Source organism: Peromyscus maniculatus, chromosome 3 (genome assembly GCF_049852395.1).
Source record: "Peromyscus maniculatus bairdii isolate BWxNUB_F1_BW_parent chromosome 3, HU_Pman_BW_mat_3.1, whole genome shotgun sequence".
Classification (NCBI taxonomy): Eukaryota; Metazoa; Chordata; class Mammalia; order Rodentia; family Cricetidae; genus Peromyscus; species Peromyscus maniculatus.
In genome coordinates, this window is record NC_134854.1 from 60,548,038 (window position 1) to 60,556,560 (window position 8,523).

Consider the following 8,523-nt stretch of genomic DNA (forward strand, 5'->3'; position numbering starts at 1 on the left):
GTTGGGAAGGTCGAGCTGAGGCCCAGGCTGAGGTCTGAGGCCTTTTAAACGCTGACAGGGGTCCCTGAGGACTGTTCCCCTCACATCTGGATCCAGTCCCACGGGGAGGGAGAGGTGAGAGTTCCAAACTGTGGCACCTTCTCGCTCTTCCTGATAAAGTGGTAGGGAACAAGGCAGGTGGAGAGATAAGCCAGGCTTCCACCCTTGACCATGACGGTCAGCTGGGCCTCGGGTCTCCCAGCTGGGATCACTCGTCCGGCTTCCCACAGCCCCAGGTACCTTGTTGTTGGTGCACTATGTCAGAAAGAAGAACAGACATATTTGTGCTTTTCCACAGTGTTAGGATTTATTGGGTAACAATAAATGCACAAGTTATATCAATTTCATTGGCTTCAATTCACCAACTATGGATTTCACTCAATATTCATGGCCATTGGCAAACACAGGTTCTTCCTGATGGCCAGTATTAACTCTGTGATCACACATTACATTCCACACAATACTAGAGCGATTCCCCCAAAGAGTTAAAGTAGTTTCTGGGTTCAGAGGGACCTTAGTAAAGGCAGGATCGGATGCAGGTGGTGAGATAAGATATTAATATAGCTAACCCTGTTACAGAGCTGTTCAGGCCCAGGGCTGCCAAATGCTAAGCTGGATCAAGGTCCTGAGCTGGCTCTAAGCTTTCTGAGTCCAGATGACGGAATGGAGGTTGACCATGTCAAGCAGGGAGATAATGCCGAACAGAAAATCCAGGAAGAGACTCAATAGTTTCTTTCCTGCCCATACCATAACACATGTACGTGAGGATCAGATAAGAGTCGTGAGTACCACTATCCCCCACCCAGTATTTGGTATCCCTCTTTATGTATGAGCCAGGTGAAGGGATTGTGTGGTTCATTGCTGTGTATGATAAGCTCACAGACCCGTTTTTGTTGGTTTGTTTGTTTGTTTTTGGTTTTGTTTCTGAAAGCTTTGAAATGCCCATGAAGCCAAATGTTCCCGATTTAACTTGGTAAGCTCCTAGGTGGTGATATTTTGTGTAAATAAGTTGTTTTTCAGCCTGTGTCTTGTGGCTTGGGATGGACAGGTAATGGTTGCTTATAGACAGGAACAAGATGCAGAACCATTCTGCCTCAGCACCTGCACTCACAACAGGGTGCATTGCTGGGTTGGGTGTGGTCGTATGTTTGTGCAGTCGAGGCCAGAGCATAAGCTCAGGTGTTGTTCATTGGGAGGCATCACTTTGTCTTTATTTTTAATCTATTTATAGTCTCATTCCTCACGCGGAAGTCGCAGCTCAGGTGGACCTAGTTCCAGGGAGTAACAACAAATTCCATTTTTCCCCATTCAAGCTTTAAGTTGCTTTCCCGCTACATGTAACAAACAAACAAATGAACAGAAAGAAAGATACTGCAAAGACATTCTCTAACTTCAGAAGAGAACAAAATGGGACGGGAGGGTGTGGAGGTAGATAACCGAGGTGATAACCAAGGTGACCTCTGTGGGCCCTCCAGCTGTCACAAGTGAAAATTCCACAACACCTGGATTTCTTTTTTACTTTAAAATCAAGCCATGGAAACATACCCAGGAAAGGCAAAGAGAGCTTTGTCAGGTCTGTGGGCAGTCGGAAGCCACTGAGGGTATCGGACTGGCAATGGGGTGGCCAGGGCAGTGTTGGTTAGAGGCGCCACATTTTGCTGAGGCTTTAGTGTGGCAAAGTCATCGGGCTTGAGCTTGTGTGGGAGTTTGGGGTAACAAGGTCCCATCCTCACCCTCCTTCAGTATTGCCTTATAACTGTTCCGGGAAGCCCGTCTGTTATTTTGAAGATGCCAAGTTATCACTGTTCAATGGCTAGAGGCACATGTTTCCAGAAGTGAGGGCAGGACGTAAGTCTGGAGTAAGGGCCCCCCGAAGAGAGACATTCCAATGTCAAGGATCCTTAGGGAGTGTCCCCTCAAAGCCCAGATTTTTGCCCGTGACAAAGAAATAGGCAGAGGCGCACTCCCATGAGAAGTTGGAGGGACAGAGTGCTTCTGCGGAGCCCAGGGGAGCATCAGGGACTCCTGTCCCCAGCAACAGAAGCTCCGAGAGCGCAGACTTAATGTGTTTCCTCATGAAGGACACAAGCGTCAACACCACATCCGCCTTTCCTGTTTTCTATAATGTGTTTCCCTTTTGTATCCCAAGTACAATTTTATGAACATTTCCCCTGTGGTCTTCCCTCTGCTCAGGAAGTTGAGGGAGGCGGGCTGGGGGCTCGGGAAAGGGATGAGAACCACAGAGCTTAGCTGTGCTTGGAAGAGCAGGAGGTCAACTGCAGACCAGGGCAAGAAGCTAGCAAGGCGCTGGCCCGACCCCAGGCTCCGGAGGCCATGTCATTATTTCTGGTGGCTGTGGCTAGTTCTGACTTTGGAAGGCTGAGGAGGTTGGAGTTCCCCACCTTAGCCTGTCTCTGATGATGGGCAGGCCCGGCCCAGTTCAGGCAGCTTATGGGGATGGGAGGCAAGGCACGAGGAGGTTGGCAGTGTGACACGGACCAGGGGCCCATGGAAAACAGGGCAGTTGGTGGCAGGGCTCACGGCTGTAGCCTAGGAAATGGATGCCACCTGGGAACATTTTACAGGCACCGTCTCAGCCCTGGGGCCACGCTGGGAGTGGAAGCGGCGTGGTGACAGATAAAGCCCTTCTGGGAAAATGGGGAGTGGGGCACCGAAGGACAAATTTGGACAGCTGTCTAGCTCTCTGGTTCTCAGGCTCCGAGTATTTGGGAGACTTTTTTGGACAGTGTTAACACATTCTGTGGCTCCGTGTGGTCTGGCCTGCCTGTGGCTGGCCTCTCTTCCTGTTCCGTAGCAGGCCCCCTGATTTTTCCTGATGGCCCCTCCAGACCAGCTTGGAAACTCTTTGAGGGCCAGTGTTCCTTGGGCTGCACCGTCTGATGGCTTCAGACGTCTTGCTTTTCTAAAGGAGTGTGTTAGATCTTTTTTTCTGTGGTCATTTTCTCTGTGTTCCCGTCTCTCGTTGGAATGGTCAGAGGGGAGAGGGGGAGGCTGGGAATGGAAACAGCACCTGGCAGCCCTCCTGAATAGGGGGCATTGGCCCTTCACCCTGGGCCTCCGCCTCTGGCTGGCCTCACACGAGCCGCTCACATTCCAAACTGGAGGGCTGGTTTGTTTTCTTAAGAAAGTAATAACTGTGCACATTCACTGTGGTTCTTATGGCTTTCCATATGTATAATCGCTCTTTCTCCTTCAGTTTTTTCAATTTTTTTATACTTTCAAATAAATGCTCATAAATTTTATGGGTGAAAAGGACGAAAAAACATACCTAAAAAGAACAGCTTGTTGGAAAAAGGAAGAAGCAGGGAGGGGAAGATGTAGAAAAATTAAGGTTCTGTTCAGCTTTACAAATTCAAGAAAATGGGAGGGATGTTTCAGGCTTACGAAAAAGAGAAATCTTAAAATCATTTTTCTGGCCCCAGAGCATCTGAGTCTTAAGCTCTTGGTCAATGCACTTAAAACCTGAGCTTACTGGGACCTGGTGGTGGTCCCTCAGGCCTAAAACCAGCCGAGACTACACGATCTCCTGGAGTTAGTGGTCTCTCGGCCACGAGGGTCTCGTGAGCCTTTTGCAAATCTCACAACGCGGAAGCCCCGGTCTCTGTAACTTCAGGATGAAGGGGGCTGGCTAGGACATCTGGGAACTTCTATGAGTTTTCAGTTAACGAGAACAAGAAACTGGTTCTGAGGCCCTTCCCACGCTCCCGTCCCCCATGGATGCTGTCACAGACTCCATTGGGTGTCTTTGCAATATCCGTTCTTCCTTCCTTCCTCCTTATCGGACTCTGCTTTTATTTGAAGCAGGGATGTGACCAGCTGCAGAGAGAGTTCCCAGCCTCCCTTGTAGCTTGGGTGGCGCCACATGGCACTGTTCCAAGCCATAAGATAGGAATGTAAACCCACAGACTCAGTAGCTCCCACTTTCACCCCCTGCTCTTCCTGCCTAGAATTCAGTTCCATGTGAGGGGTAATGGCACCATCTAGAAAACGGAGGTCAAAATTCAACCATTCTCCCCACAAAGCCACTGACAGTGGTCTCACAAGACGAAATGGAGCTGGAAGTTTCCAGTCACCTAATGTCAATCACTGTGGCCACCGTAAAGTCTGGAATGCAACGCATCACTCATGCGTTTGGGGGGACATTGGCACAAGCAGATGTCCAAATATAGTGCAGACTGTTACATATGCCACGTAATACTTGAGTGAACACCTGTGTTCCCGGTTCCTATGTGGACTAGCCCAGGTTTTTTTTTTTTTAACTTTTTTTTAAAGATTTATTTATTTATTTATTTTTTAGAAGAGGGCATCAGATCTCATTACAGATGGTTGTGAGCCACCATATGGATGCTGGGAATTGAACTCAGGACCTCCAAAAGAGCAGCTAGTGTTCTTAACCTCGGACCATCTCTCCAGCCCATAGCCCAGGTTTTTTATTGTCATTTTAGAATGTGCTTGTGGTGGCTGGAATGAGAAATGTCCTCAGTGGGCTCATTTATTTGAACATGTGGTCACCTCGTTGGTGGTGGTTTAGGAAGGCTGTAGGACCTTGGGGAGATCGAGGCTTGCTAGAGGACCCTCATCACTGGGGGTAGGCTCTAAGAAGCTCTCCCCACTTCCAGGTCTCTCTCTGCTTTGTGTTTCAGTTGAAGATATGATCACTTGGCCTCCTGCTCCAGCCCCCCACCCCCACCCCACCCCCACCCCCCCACCCCCCCACCCGCCCCCGCTGCCATGCCTCACCTCCATTCTAGACTCTCCCTCTGGAACCATGAGCTCAGAAAACTCTTCTGTAAGTTGCCTTTAGTTGTGACATTTTATCACAGCAACAAGATGGCTAATACAGTTTGGTTTTTCAAGACAGGGTTTCTCCATGTAGTTTTGGTGCCTGTCCTGGATCTCGCTCTGTAGACCAGACTGGCCTCGAACTCACAGAGATCTGCCTGGCTCTGCCTCCCGAGTGCTGGGACTAAAGGCATGCATCAACGCCACCCGGCTCTGTTTCTTAATTAAAGAAAAAAAAAAAAAAACTCAAGTATAGCAGTGGTCAGGTTACTCCAGAGACAACCATATATATCTTGGGGTTTGCGGGGGTGTTGGTTTTCTGGAAGTGCTGGGGATTGGACCTGGGGCCTTGAACATGCCAAGCAAACTATCACTGAACAGCATCCCAAGATAACATCTTATGTTTGCCACGTCTCTTGATGATGTCACACTTTCTTGTTCTTAATCTAAGTTTTCTTCTTCATTGTGGATTGAGAGGACAGTTCCTGCCACATGAATGTACCATGAAGCCTGGTGTGCCGTGGGCTAAAGTATCTACAGCATGTAAACACACACTAGGGTGTTTGCTCAATGGCGCATTTCCTTGCATGTGTCCCCACCATTATGATACATGTCTCTGTGTCGCCAATGACAAGACAGATCAGAAGGGTCTGTGTCCCTAGTGCCTCAAAAACAGTCACTGAGACAGCCCTAGACTGCCCCTGTCGGATTAACCCCACCCATTTCGGCCAGAGTGAGGTGAGTTCTGTTACACTGTCACATATAGGGACACTGATGGAGGGAGGCTGAGGAAGAGACGGTCCTTCCGCAAATCTCGAGTGTCTTTCATATGCCTGGGGCTGCTGGAGCTAAGGGAGAGCAAACAGCCCAGATGAGTGCCTGCCCTCGTGGGTCTGAGTCCAGCCAAGATGAACAAGGAAACAAAATCAATTAGTTGCTAATGATCATTGCTTCAAAGGAGATAAATGAGGCCTTGGGAAGGAGGATTGTGGGAGACAATGATCTATGGCCAAAGGGTAGTCCTCCAGCCAAGGCTTATAAGGAAATTTAAAGAGGAAGAGTGGGAGGAAGAATGTTCCAGAGAGAAGCAGCAGCAGCAGCGTGTGACAAGATCTCTAATGGGAGACCTCGGACGGAGCTGTGAGGGAGGCTGAGAGGGCCAAAATCAGGTCATGTGACCGTGGGGGGGACTTTTAAATCATTGTTTGTTGTTGTTATTTGTTTTTTGTTGTTCTTTTGGTTGGTTTGTTTTTGTTTTTTATTTTATTTTATTCTTTTTCTTTTGAGAATGAGACCTTTGAAGGCCATATTCATACAAGCCCAGAGACAGAGGCAGGTGGATCTCTCTGTAAGTTTGAGACCAACCTGGTCTACACAGTGAGACCCTGTCTCAAAAGACAACAAACAAAGACCACCTCTACCCATCACCATCAAGCACAGTTTTTGTGGGACTCTTCCCTGCTCCGGAGTTCTTGCCAACCTGGTTGTGAAAACAGGTTCCTGACGTCTTCCGGGAGACTGAGTGAGGCAGCTTCGGGGTGTGTGGGCATGAGGAACCCTGGGCTCTGAGGGCCAGTGCACCCTGCCTTACCGTAGTGTGCCCTTTAACTGCTCTTATCTCTGAGTCTGAGCCTTCTCATGGAAAACAAGGTTATTAACAGTTCCGCCTATGACGGCTAAGAGGAAACTATGTGCTGAATCCCGTGATGCACTGGGAGCATCATAGTAAGTGCTAGGCAAGAACTGAAGACCACATTACTAAAACACCTGTCAGCCCAGTCCTGCCACCTCCAGGACAAGGCTGCTCCAGCTCGTAGAGTCACTTGTCCCACCCTGGAAACGCTGGTTAGTGAAGACGAAATCCTAATACCTTCGTGGTAAACCAGTCTCCACAGACCCCACCATCGGTGGCCTGCTTGGACAGAAGTTTCAGACTTACACAAACCAAGTTCTGTGTGGCCTTATACAGCTTTTGAAATACTCTGAAACAGCTTCCCTTATCTTAAAAATGAGCTTATTGAGCCAGGTGTGATAGTTCACAAGGAGCTGAGGCAGGAGGATTGCTGTGAGTAGAAGGCTAGCCAGGACCACACCAATGAGTCCCAGGTCAGCTTGAACTACAGAGTGAGATTCTGCCTCAAAATTTTTTTTAATTTAAAAATGAGTTTATTAATACCAGTAATGTACTCTCCCATGAGGATAAAATAAAAATATTTGTGTAGAGGGCATAAAAGTTATAACCACACTTCAGTGTGCAGAAGCAGAGCTCATTTTATTTATCTATAGCTTATATTAATGCAGCCCATGACCCTCTATTTCCACTAACAGAAAACTCCAGGTTGGAAATTCCAGCTCGATTAAACCACTTCCAGCTTTAAAAATAAAAACAGCTCAGCTTCTTGTGGAAACTTTACCCAGGATGCTCTGTCCTCCTCCACTGTTGGGTCCTCCTTGCAGATAATCCAGCTTCTTTGGGGTTAAATTCACTGGCTATCCTGGGGCTTCCACAGCTGGTCTTTTGCATGTCCATCTAATGGCCAATATGCCATCATGTTACAGGCTGTATAGCCCTTGGCCTTGTCTCTCACCTGCAGAATCTACACACACACACACACACACACACACACACACACACACACACACACACACAATTTTTTTTTTCCTCTGCTCAGAATTTTTTTTTTTTTTTGGTTTTTCGAGACAGGGTTTCTCTGTGTAGCTTTGGCACCTGGCCTGAAACTCACTCTCTAGCCCAGGTTGGCCTCGAACTCACAGAGATCCGCCTGCCTCTGCCTCCCAAGTGCTGGGATTAAAGGTGTGCGCCACCACCATCCGGCCTGCTCCGAATTCTTAACAGCTGCAGCTCATACAGCTGCCTCTCCTATCAGCCCAGTTCCCTTAGTAACTTACTACTTAGGAATCACAGTGAATATGGACCTTGTCTAGGTTTGAAATAGTGGATATAGTTTGGTCATCTAAAATCATCTCTGCCCATCAAGTGTGCCTCTTTCTGCAGGCCGTAGAAGAGGCTTCTTCCTGTATCTTTCTGTTTTCATCCTTCTCTGTGCCACTCAGGAACTGGCTTATGGGCATCCAGAATCCTTAAAACACACACACACACACACACACACACACACACACACACACTCAAATAGGGCCTGACTTTTGCTAATGAAAGTTTTGTTCTCAAACTAATGTTTCTGCCTCAGACTTCCATAAATATTTCCAGCCTTCATTTGATTTCTTGCTTCTAGGACATAACAGCAGGCTCTCTCCCTGCTCCCCAATGGTAGGTGCTAGGGAACACACCTCATTAAGATCTCAAAGCGATGCCCTCTTTCTCTATCAGAGAAAAGTCCTACTCAGCACATGCCTGACCTAGAGTGACTGCTTGACGGTCACGAACCAAGGACTTGTTCAGATGCAGACCTGGGGTTAGTGCAGCCCTTTGAGGAAGCTCCTGGAACGCCCTCCACCCCACCCCAGTCTAAGGAAGGTAGAGAGAAAGGACCCTCTTCTCCCTCGAGTGGACAGAAATGTCACCTTGGAGATTCTGTTGTTTAAATCAAGCCTGGTCCCCCTCTGGATGACATTAACATGTCAAAAACTGCTGGGACAATGTATATTTTGGTTGTTCCCAGGGATGGGGGGCAAAGAGGGGAAACAGCAGAGCTCAGGCCT